The sequence below is a fragment of the Amblyomma mixtum genome, chromosome 5 (assembly GCF_055824585.1).
Source record: "Amblyomma mixtum isolate Tamu chromosome 5, ASM5582458v1, whole genome shotgun sequence".
Lineage (NCBI taxonomy): Eukaryota > Metazoa > Arthropoda > Arachnida > Ixodida > Ixodidae > Amblyomma > Amblyomma mixtum.
The window spans coordinates 67,177,236-67,189,125 of record NC_143016.1 but is presented as its reverse complement, the minus strand read 5'-3'; the positions used below and the strand labels follow the sequence as shown (position 1 = coordinate 67,189,125).

General features: G+C 51.5%; 1 pseudogene; it reads right to left on the bottom strand.

Annotated features, from left to right (window-relative positions):
- Window positions 1-1,871: 1,871 nt before the first annotated feature.
- LOC149342498 (uncharacterized) lies at window positions 1,872-8,303 on the bottom strand (annotated as a pseudogene).
- Window positions 8,304-11,890: the final 3,587 nt, after the last annotated feature.

The window sequence follows — 11,890 nt, the reverse complement described above, 5'->3', positions numbered from 1 at the left end:
AATAAAAGAAGGAAAAATCAAAATTTTGGGGTTGTGGCAGGGTGAATGTCCACGGTCTTGGTCCCGCAGATCTATGTCTTTATGAAAGTGCAGAACTCATTTTATATGCTTAACGTAAGTTGATCGGTCTGCTAAACTTTGAGATAAGGTGAGCCACACAGCTCGGAGGGCGGCCGTGTATTTTCTTTTGTTAATTTTGGCAATGAATTTGCCTGGGGCAGAAATTTTGGATATGCAGACTGGTGGTCGTTGCGCTGGCGAGGATGCGGTGTGATGTCAAGGCAACGGGAAGAAACGTCCGCCATGCGGCTCAGTGTGTTTCGACAGCAGTTTTTGTACGGCGGATGCTGGAGGCCAATGAGAGTTGTTAGTGACAAATGCTGCAGCGATTGAGGCATCCCCGAGGAAATACCTTATATGTCAGCACTCGGTAATCTTGAACATAGCTTTTTCTGGCGTCCCTCATGGTTTATCGCTGAGAAGTTGGAACCTCTGCGCAGTGGAAGTTTGCTTCTACGTCAAGTGTGCACAGTGGGCAAAGTTGTGGTCAGTCATCATCATTATCATCAGCCTGACTACGCCCACTGCAGGACAAAGACCTCTCCCATGTCTCTCCTATTAACACTGTCTTTTGCCACTGGCGGCCACCGTATCCCCCCAAACTTCTTAATCTCATCCACCCACCTAACTTTCCGCCGCCCCCTGCTATGATGGCCTTCTCTTGGAATCCACTCCGTTACCCTTAAGGACCAGCGATTATCTTGCCTTCGCATTACACCCCCTGCCAAAGCCCATTTCTTCCTCTTGATTTCGACTAGGATGTCATTAACCCGCGTTTGTTCTCTCGCCCACTCCGCCCGCTTCCGATCTCTTAACGTTACACCTATCATTTTTCTTTCCATAGCTCGCTGCGTGGTCCTTAACTTAAGCTGAACCATCTTTATTGCCCTCCACGTTTCTGCCCCATAGGTGAGTACCGGTAAGATACAGCTATTGTATACTTTTCTCTTGAGGGATATTGGTAAACTGCCAGTCATGATCTGAGAGAACCTGCCATATTCACTCCACCCCATTCTTATATTCTTCTAGTTATTTCCTTCTCATGATCCGGATCCGCAGTCAATACATGCCCTAAATAGACATATTCCTTTACTACTTCTAGCACCGCGCCACCAATTGCCAACTGCTGCTCTCTTGCTAGACTGTTGAATATTACTTTGGTTTTCTGCATGTTAATTTTTAGCCCCCCCCGTTCTGCTCTGCCTGTCTTATTCATTGATCATGCTTTGCAGTTCATGTCCTGAGTGACTTAGCAAGGCAATGTCATCAGCGAATAGCAGATTACTTAGGTATTCTCCATTAACTCTTATCCCCAACTGTTCTCATTTCAGGCCCCGGAATACCTCCTGTAAACAGGCAGTGAATAGCATTGGCGAGATCGTGTCTCCCTGCCTGACACCTTTCCTTATTGGAATTTTATTGCTGACTTTATGGAGAACTATGGTTGCTGTACTCGATCCTGGCCGCGGCGGCCGAATTACGATGGAGGCGAAATTCTAGAGGCCCGTGTACTGTGCGATGTCAGTGCACGTTAAAGAACCCCAGGCGGCCGAAATTTCTGGAGCCCTTCACTACGGCGTCCCTCATAGCCTGAGTTGCTTTGGGACGTTACACCCGAATAAACCAAACTTCTCTAAGCGTCTGCAGTTAACCTATATACGTAGACGACGAGCTCTATGTTCTTTTCACTCCCACACAAGGCTTCACTACAACTCATGGAAAGTGCAATAAGTGTTAGCATAGATTCTCAGATGCGGGATTGGATTGGAAAACATTTATTCCGTCAAGAATGCAGATGCAGGCGGTCCGCGTTAGATGGCCACCAAACCATGGCTGGCGCCGACCTGAGCGGTCCACTCGGTGGCCAAGGCTTGAATGCCCGGGTTCGAGCTGACCAGCACGGCCTCCCATCGCTCAACAGAAGGAATTCGTACTAGATCCTCCGGTGGAGGTTCTTCTTTACATTGCCATAGTATGTGGTCATACGTGGCTGTTTCGCCACAGAACCTGCACTCGGGCATATAGACATCCGGGTACATTTTTGATAATAGATAGGGGGTAAGAAAGGACCTCGTTTGGAGTCTCCTCCAGGTGGTCTCTTGTGCCTTATCCAACGTTTTGTCAGGTGGTGGAAATTTGTGTCATCCCAATTTGTAATGAGTTGTAATATCAAGAAAAGATGCCAGCGCCTCCTTGGAGTAATCCATGGATACGGATGACCCACCGACTCGGTTGACGAAACCTCGAGCCATGTTGTGGGCCGCCTCGTTTCCCGGATTCCCCGAGTGAGCCGGCACCCATATCACCTGAATTTTTTTGTAAGGTTCTCTGGTCAGTTTCAGTATTCGCTGTGCCGCATTCGAGATTCTGCCCCCCGAAAAACTACGGACGGCCAATTTGGAATCCGAGAAGATAGTTTCGGCGTCAGTGCTAGCTATGGCTAGCGCCACAGCCGCCTCTTCCGCTGTTTCCGAAGATTTTGTAACTACCGACCCCGAGGCCCGCAGCCGCCCGCGCGCGTCCACCACCGCCAGTACGAACGCTCCGCTCGATGTGTACTGTGCCGCGTCTACATAGACAGCTCCTGCGTCCGTTTCGTATTTTTGTGCAGAGCGAGTGCCCTAGCTTTCCGCCTTCCTTCGTGGTGGGAAGGGTGCATATTAGTTGGTTGGCAGTGGTTTGATCCTCAGTCCCTTCCTAATGAGTTTGGGTATCTGTGTTTTCGCGTCCGCGGGTGGAGGTTCCACGCCTATGCCTAGGCGCTCTAGTGTGGTTCTGCCTGCCTTGGTGCGCTTAAGTCTTTCCGTTTGCATCGTGAGGTCGGCCTCCTCGAGCTCCTCCAGAGTGTTATGTATTCCTAATCCCAAGAGTCGTTCTGTCGACGTGAAGTTCGGCAGTCCCAGGGCTGCCTTGTACGCTTGCCTAATTATCGCCTCGGCTTTGCCTTTCTCCGCGGCATCTAGGTTAAGGTATGGTAGCGCATACACCATCCTGCTCAGAACAAATGCCTGCACTATCCTACAGAGGTCTCTTTCTTTGACTCCCCTTTTGCGGTTGGCAATCCTTTTGATTAACCTAATTGACATATTAACTGATGTTTTCAGCTTTTGCAGGGTTTCTTTGTTTTTCCTGTTGGCTTGTAGATACAGCCCCAAGATCCTTAATGACTGCACTTTGTGGGCATTGAGCTTCTTGGGCTACCCGAGTGTGCGCCCGCTTCCGCCGTTTCGTTCGTTAGAGGGACCCCCCGTGGGGTGTCCGCGAGCGGAATGCAGGCAGCCGCGCTGCTTGTCCTCCCTTGCAAGGGAAGCTCTTCCGAGAACCGCAGTAAAGCACCCTCCCTTCCGTTCTTCCCGCTTCGACCTCGCGTCCCCATTGGGTCACTCCGAGTGACAGTTGGGGGCGTTGTTTCGGCGAGAGGTCCCGAGCGGGAAATGAGCGGGGAGATCGCCACCGACTCGGGCAGCAGAAAGGTGCGTAGAGTTTGGCTCCCGGGTGCCCCGGCCTTTGCCGGGGGCCCAAGAACGCGGGTGCTTTGACGTGCGCATCTAGTATGTATGCTTGAGTCCAGGCCCGAACTTCCGGAGTCGTGTAGCCCGCCTGTGCGGGGCCGACGCGCTCCGGATTCGGCAGGGCCTGATTTGGCTGGTTCTCCGTCATCGCCGGCCATTGCTGGTGACGACGCGCGATGAGCCATCGATGTGCGACCTGCGTCGTCAAGATGAGCTCCGCGTTTACCCCATCCTTCCTCGTTTTGCGCTGCGCGTGATTTAACCCCTTTGGTTGGCCGCGCGGCATGCGATCGCCCTTAGCTGTGATGTCCCGCGTGTATGTAGTCTTTGCTTTGCGCGCGCGGCTCCGCGGGCCCGCTTTCGGGTGCTGCGGCGGGGCTAGGGGTTGCACCGAGGTCTGGGGATTAGTGCAGTGTTATGTAATGCAGCTTTCTGTGTAATAAACACTTGTGCTTTCGAATAACTGCGCCTTCCTTCCTTCGGAGCGAGAGCGCAGGCGCGCACCAAACACTGGCGGTGCCCTCAGCTTGCTCCGGCCCGAACCCGCGATATGTGGGCGAGGTGCCACCTAATTAGCACACCGTCACTGTGGTGTTGACGATCCCACATAATTGGCGCACCAACGTGGGGCAGTTCCTACCTTTGTAGTTACTGCATTCTGTTGCAAGCTTCAGGGCTAGTTAAGCCAGGTCGTAACGCGCATGAGAAGCCTTTCTATCCTCCGTTGCGGGTAGTTAGGATCGGTTAGCAAACGTGCGAATTCGTAATTTTGGGTCGATGGATGCGTGAGAAAGGAACCTTTATTCGGAACTAAAGCAATTCAGTCAGCCGCCTTTTGCCTGGTTGCTATCGCGCTGGCGCCGAAGGGGACTACGCGTATACGAGCATCCCCGCGCCGCGCCGAGGAGTGGCAGAGCAGAGGCCTGGCTTGGTAAGACGCTATGTAAGGGTGGCAAAACTGGCCGGACTCCTCGGGAGTAGCTAGGATTATCTCCAGCCCAAAGAGCTTTTCAGGGCCCAACGCGGTGACCCCTTTCGCGTTTAGAATTCACGGTAGTCTCAGGGAGACAATGCGTCGGAAAGTCGCTGGTATTGCGTCGCGCGCATGAGGCCGTGGAATTCTGTCTCTTGAGAGAGACCTGGCGCCGGAACGCTAGCTTGTATTGCAGCGTGCGCCGAGGGGCCGAAGCCCGACGGAACTGGCGTCCCCGGGGCTTGCCCTGATGGGTCATGACGGCTCGTGCTGGAATATCGAGTCCACCCAACAACGTCGTAGCATCTTTTTCTAAATTAACCAAGTTCTTTCACGACCCACGGCTGTTGATGGTCAGTAACGCAGATTTACCGCGGGAAGGCACTCGTTCTCGCTTTCGAGGTGTTGAGAGCCGATCCGCCGAGTCCAGGCCTAGCGATACCCGCGAACCTTTGTTCCGCGGCGAGAAACAGGGCCAAGATGGCGCGAAAGGATTTTTCCTTTCTACGCGCAGTTTTTCCCTCGTCTTGTTCGTGCCCTCTGTAGCGCGCGGAGAAGTCGAATTACGCTGCCGACTTGATCGCTTACTTTTGTGAGCGAGATAGGTGATGCTGAGGTCCATTGATTTCACGTTTTGGCAAGCGGGCACGACCGAAGCATACGGCCGCTTTCGGTTGTCTCTTCGGGGCCTCCTCAGACGACATTCACTTTTGTGTTTTGTTCCGTGCTTGATATCGGACATCTTCGGTTGAGAGCTGAGCTCGGACTTTTACCAGCCTTCGCCGTGGCGAGGCCGTTCCGCGGCGTTCCCGGAGCGAGCTACTTCGCTGAGCCTTCAGCCCGATATGTGAGTGGAAGAATGCATGTTTCTTTTCTGTGCGGTGCTTTGAATGTTTCAAAGTGTATTTTCGTGCTAAATGTTTCCCCTCTGTATAATGAGTTTTGAAGTGCTTTATTTTCTCGCATATGTACAGTGTAGTATTGTAGATAAGCAATCGCATTTCTGTTCACTTCGGAAGAGGACCTTCTTTGTCTCATTGTGGCGCGAAGGGTCGTGTGCGGGGTGCCTTTTTTCCCGGAAGAGCCGGGAGGGCCTGTTGCTGTGGGGGTGAAAAGCTTCGTTTTCTTCCGTGCGTGGGCGTGGGCCGGTGCCCTCCTCCTTTCCACTGTGCCTGGTCGCCGCATGGCTGCTGCCGTTTGCGCCTCTCGTTCGCCAAGTGTTTCTAGAGATGTCGGAGAGGCTGTGTGCGCGGGCATGAATCCGTCGAACGGGGCCCAGATGTGGGAAGAGAAAGTAAAAAAAAAAAAGAGTATGCTGAGAAGCCGCTGAGGGGTATGCTTGTTAGCGACGTTTCGGAATGTGTGTGTGTGCTCGCAGTCAGTGTCTAACTTGCTCGGAATCCTCCTTACCCCGGACCATTGTAGCGTCGTCGGGCGCTCGCCCGCTGGAGTGGGGGAAATTGTGTTTGTTTGTAAATACTTTTTCTTGTTGAGCGGTATTATTGCCCGTCAGGAGCCTTGCTGTGGACAAGGGCCATGGAGTTGCCATGTTTATGCTTTAGTTTTGGGACGCCTGTCGCCGCTTCCTGGTTCCTTGAGTGCGTGTGCGCGAGTCCCAGGCTCGGCGGTATGTGCCAAAGCCGAATCAGCGGAACTTCAGAGGCAACCTGCGCGGAGCTGTCCGCACCGTAGCACTGCTGAGACACCGTCTTCAGAGCGTCGGGTGCCTGGAGAGCCACGCCATCGCTGCGCGACGACGTCGGGTGAGCTGTTTCCGGTGCATATCGGTTGCCGTTCATCAGGACCGACAGATTCCGTCGGATATATCGGCTCCGGCGGCTACTTGTGTCGAACGTTTTCCGGCGCCCCGTCGTGCGCGTTCTGATTCATTGTGACAGCCTGGACGCACGTATACATATATATGCTATATTGTAACTTATGTAAACATGTATAGCTATGATTGATATGTAAAGAGTGCATTGATTATGGGATGTTCGAGTGACCGCATTTGTAATTTTCTATGGCGCGAATACTTGTGTGCACTTATTGCGTAGTGTCGCATGTGTGATGTTTTGTAGTTATAATTCTCAGTAATCTTGTTGTGTGGGGTGTGTTTAAGGGCTGGAGGTATGGCGAAAGGCTGGTAGCTCATTGATGCTAGTGCAGACAGTTTTGCGCTTTGTGTAATGACCGTCGCTCTGTTTTCAGAGGGACGGGGGCATTTAAGAAGAGGGGGATGTGGGGATTGAGCTTCTTGGGCTACCCGAGTGTACGCCCGCTTCCGCCGTTTCGTTCGTTAGAGGGACCCCCCGTGGGGTGTCCGCGAGCGGAATGCAGGCAGCCGCGCTGCTTGTCCTCCCTTGCAAGGGAAGCTCTTCCGAGAACCGCAGTAAATCACCCTCCCTTCCGTTCTTCCCGCTTCGACCTCGCGTCCCCATTGGGTCACTCCGAGTGACAGTTGGGGGCGTTGTTTCGGCGAGAGGTCCCGAGCGGGAAATGAGCGGGGAGATCGCCACCGACTCGGGCAGCAGAAAGGTGCGTAGAGTTTGGCTCCCGGGTGCCCCGGCCTTTGCCGGGGGCCCAAGAACGCGGGTGCTTTGACGTGCGCATCTAGTATGTATGCTTGAGTCCAGGCCCGAACTTCCGGAGTCGTGTAGCCCGCCTGTGCGGGGCCGACGCGCTCCGGATTCGGCAGGGCCTGATTTGGCTGGTTCTCCGTCATCGCCGGCCATTGCTGGTGACGACGCGCGATGAGCCATCGATGTGCGACCTGCGTCGTCAAGATGAGCTCCGCGTTTACCCCATCCTTCCTCGTTTTGCGCTGCGCGTGATTTAACCCCTTTGGTTGGCCGCGCGGCATGCGATCGCCCTTAGCTGTGCTGTCCCGCGTGTATGTAGTCTTTGCTTTGCGCGCGCGGCTCCGCGGGCCCGCTTTCGGGTGCTGCGGCGGGGCTATGGGTTGCACCGAGGTCTGGGGATTAGTGCAGTGTTATGTAATGCAGCTTTCTGTGTAATAAACACTTGTGCTTTCGAATAACTGCGCCTTCCTTCCTTCGGAGCGAGAGCGCAGGCGCGCACCAAACACTGGCGGTGCCCTCAGCTTGCTCCGGCCCGAACCCGCGATATGTGGGCGAGGTGCCACCTAATTAGCACACCGTCACTGTGGTGTTGACGATCCCACAACTTCCTTAATGATAAGTCCCCCCACGCACACGTTAAGTGGAGGTGGGAGCGCTTGTCGCCTGGCACCGGGACCTCTGGGTTTGTCTCTGATGACCAGTAGCTCCGATTTTGAGTGTGAGCATGTTAGACCTCCCTTACCTGCCAGCTCCGCGATAGTATCTACCACGCGTTGCAACGTTTCCTCTATCTGACCGTCGCTCCCGCTGGTGATCCAGAGGGTGATGTCGTCTGCGTAGAATGTGTCGCAGCCCGTGTATAGCCTCTAGTCTGGGCGGAAGTTTTATGAGAGACAGATTGAAGAGAAACGGAGACAGTACCGATCCTTGCGGCGTCCCTCTGCCCCCTAGCCGAAAAGGCAATGACTCTATCTCGCCTGCCGTTATTATCGCGGGCCTATGGCTGAGAAATGAGCGTATGTATCGGAAGGTTTTTTCTCCAGGGTTAATGTCTGATAGGTTCAGCAGTATGGCGTCGTGTGCCATGTTATCGAAAGCTTTGTTGAGGTCCAGGCCGAGTACTGCTTTGGTGCCCGTGCCCCTCCCAGGGTCTCTCACGTCTGCCTTCAGCTGCAGCATGACATCCTGCGTGGATAAATTTTCTCTGAAGCCTAGCACGGTGGGGGGTATGATCTCGTTGTCATCCGTGTACATCGGCAGTCTTTTTAGGATTACACGCTCCATGAGCTTGCCTACGCAGGAGGTGAGCGAGATGGGGCGCAGATTGGCTATATCTAGTTTCTTCCCTGGTTTCGGAATAAAAATAATATTTGCATGTCTCCAGGCTTGCGGGATTTCGCCCTCATCCCAGTACTTATTCATGAGGCCCGTGATTTCCGTGACCGATTTTGCGTCTAAGTTCCTTAACGCTTTGTTTGTGACCCCGTCCGGGCCTGGCGCGGACGTGGTGCGTAGTTGTCCCATGGCGAAGCGAACCTCTGCCTCCGCGATTTCTGCATCTAGATCTGGATTCGGTAGCCCTGTGTATTCTGGAAGTTCTGTCGTCGGCCAAAGCGATGAAGTGCACTGAAGGATGTAAAGACGTAGGCAGTCTTATTAGCGTGGTAGAATGAATTTTTTGGAGAATTTAACCTCTCTTTATGTAACTTGCGTGCTCTTTTTGGCATGCTGTACTCTGGTCACTGATCACAGAACTACTTAATTTCGGCGTTATTTTTATAGATTTTATAAGTGGTTGCTTTGAAAACATGGATTTTACGCATTGTTTTTGCTTTGGTCTATTCTGCTCATGAATTAAAGCAGTGTTTATCCACTGGATGCATTTTGCTGTTGACAGCGCAGTGCTGTGGCTGTCGTCCGGCTCATAGGCATTTATGCTTCGTAGGCACGCGTTCTTTTTTGTACACAAAGGTCAGTAAAGCTGCTGTATATTCGTGGTTGCAGGTATGAAACCTCCGCTCTGTAGTACTATCACCGGTGCAGTGCTAAGTGGGTTTACGTCCTCATGCTGGAATTTAAAACGCCCATTTTGTACAAATTATTGCGATTCTATATAAACATTTTTCATGCATTTCCATCCTCCAGCGTAGCATATCGAGGTTGGCATCATGGACAATGCTGTCGAACTAAATTCCGACAGGTAGAAAGCGTTACGCAGATGCAATGCGAGATTGCGCTAGCGGCTGTTGTCTCAGGTGCTCTCGGAGTGTTTGCGCTTTGTCCAATGGGGAGAAAAAAATTCAGGGTGCACTTTGACTGAAACTGCGTAGAGGCGAAAGCGTTTTTCGCGCCACTTTAGCTGCCTCTTTGGCACTGGTGATGTCACCACTGGATGACGTCACACATAATTAATAACCAATTACTAAATCATAACAAATTACTAATTAATGGCTAATTACTGATTAATGACTAAATACTAACTAAATGCTAATTAATGACGCTCAAGCTTCGCCTTTAGGTGTGGAACGTGACAGCGTGTTGTAGCGCTGCCAGGGAGTCCACGGGATGGAACGCTACCACCCGTTCGGCGCGAAGCCTTGCCTTTTGAAAGCAATGCTTTTTGAGGAAAAGAAATGGCGCAGTAATTCTCTGTCATCTCAGTGGACACCCAAACCGCGCCATAGAGGAAGGGATGAAGTGGGAGTGAAAGAAGAAATAGTGGCCGTAATGAAGAAAATGAAAATTGTATTTGAGGAAAGGAAAATGCGCAGTAACTGTCTTACATATCTCGGTGGACACCCGTCATCCAGGCGCTGGATCTAATGCCGGACGGACAGGAGAATTTTCCTTCAAAGGCTCTCGCCTTAAAAAAAAAAAAGGCGCTTAAAAAGAGCCTGGAAAATTTTATTCTTGTGTTTTTGTTAACGTTCCGTCAATATCGAGCGTTAACAGCAGCTTGTCGGTTTTAACTAAATTTTGAGCTGAATTAAAGTCTGTACCAGAATCCTCAGGAGTCCGCAAAGAAAGCTGTTCGGTTTTCACTCTAGCGAAGTGGTAGATCTTTAATCTCGGGTCTTGGTAGTGTAAATAAATCCTGCGTTTGTCCCAAATCTACGAGCGTGTTGAAACGTACACCATGGTCGAAATTATTCCGGAGACTTCCGCTACGACCTTTTTCTCTTTTTTTTTCTTTCACTCCCACCTTCCTCTCTTCCGCTACGGCGCAGTTCAGGTGTCCACCGAGATGTGCGAGACAGATACCGCGCCATTACCAATTTACCACGTTGCCGCCATCATTTTTTTTTTTTTTTGGGGGGGGGGGGGATTCGACTACATTTTCAAAAGGGAGAGGCAGGTTCACTCACGAAAGGACATGCACCTTTATTTGATAAACATTATTCGCGTCAGAAATACCATTATGTCCTTCAACACCCCCCCCCCCCCCCCCCCCCCCTCAGCTGAGGAGTAAAAGAAAGTTAATAGGAAGATCGCAAGCGAATTGAAGATCGACCGAGGACTGTTGCGCGCACAATTTCGATGAAGGCGAAATTCTTAAGGCCCGTGTACTGTGCGATATGAGTGCACGTTAAAGAACCTCAGGTGGTCGAAATTTCCAGAGCCCTTCACTACGGCGTCTCTCATGGCCTGAGTTGCTTTGGGACGTTAAACCCCAATAAACCAAACCTAACCCAAACTGTTGCGCGCACTAAAGAAAGCCGTTGTTGTGTACAATGTCACTAACACTAGGCATTGTATATTTTACACTTTCGATCGAAAAGCTATCGGCGTTGTTGTGGTTGTTAGCACCACGCATCGGAAAAAATCGTATCATGCCAACCGTTTGCCGCAGAATGTTCCGGATTGTGCCATACGGCACTGCGTTTGGTGCAGCATAAATTTACTAGTTACGTTAAAGCCTAGATCACGGCAGGGATTCGAACCGGTGACCTATAATCGGGGCTTCGTGCATGCGCGGTTCGGGTGTCCACCAAGAGAATTAAGTGAGACTCTTACTGCGTCGTTTCCTTTCCTCAAAACGGTTTTCCATTTGTCCAACGGGCAAAGTGTCGCGCCGAACGAGTGATGGCATTCCGTGAGCTGCCTGGCAGCAAGCGAAGCTTATGCGTACTACAAATTTTTGTACAACATGATCTAGATGTTTTAGCTGCTTGCACGGAAGCTGGTCATCTGTTTAAGATTCAAAGTGTTGCAAGTGGGTCGACGTGCAAACTCCACAATAATGAAAAAATAAATAAATTACTGAGTATTTCACAAGACTGAGGTCAGCCTGCCGCCCTCTACATAACTGAATGTCTATTAAAATAATGTGCACGCCAGACAAAAACGCCGAGTGTCGACCGCCGCATTTGATCGTTGGCAAATTGATAAGGGGGAAGTGGACGTTATTACGTGCAGTGAATGACTTTTGCTTGCAGGGCGACAGGAGTCGCCGTCGTGTCTTGAGTGATCGCTTTTCCGTAATCGAGCGACACTAGTCGCGAACTGTACTCTTGTATTTTTTGAGGGACTGTGGTACCTTATCATGTAACCATGGGGTCCAATAAAATTTTCTTGGAAAGGGGGAAGTATCTGTGTCACATATCTCTGCGGACACCTGAACCGCGCCGTAAGGGGAGGGAGGAAAGTAGGATTGAAAGAAGAAAGAGAGTAAGAAATGCCGTAGTGGATAGTGGAGGTCTCCGGAGAGAGAGAGAGAAAACTTTATTGTACAAGGACTTCGGGGCACGCCCCAGGATCCCCGCACG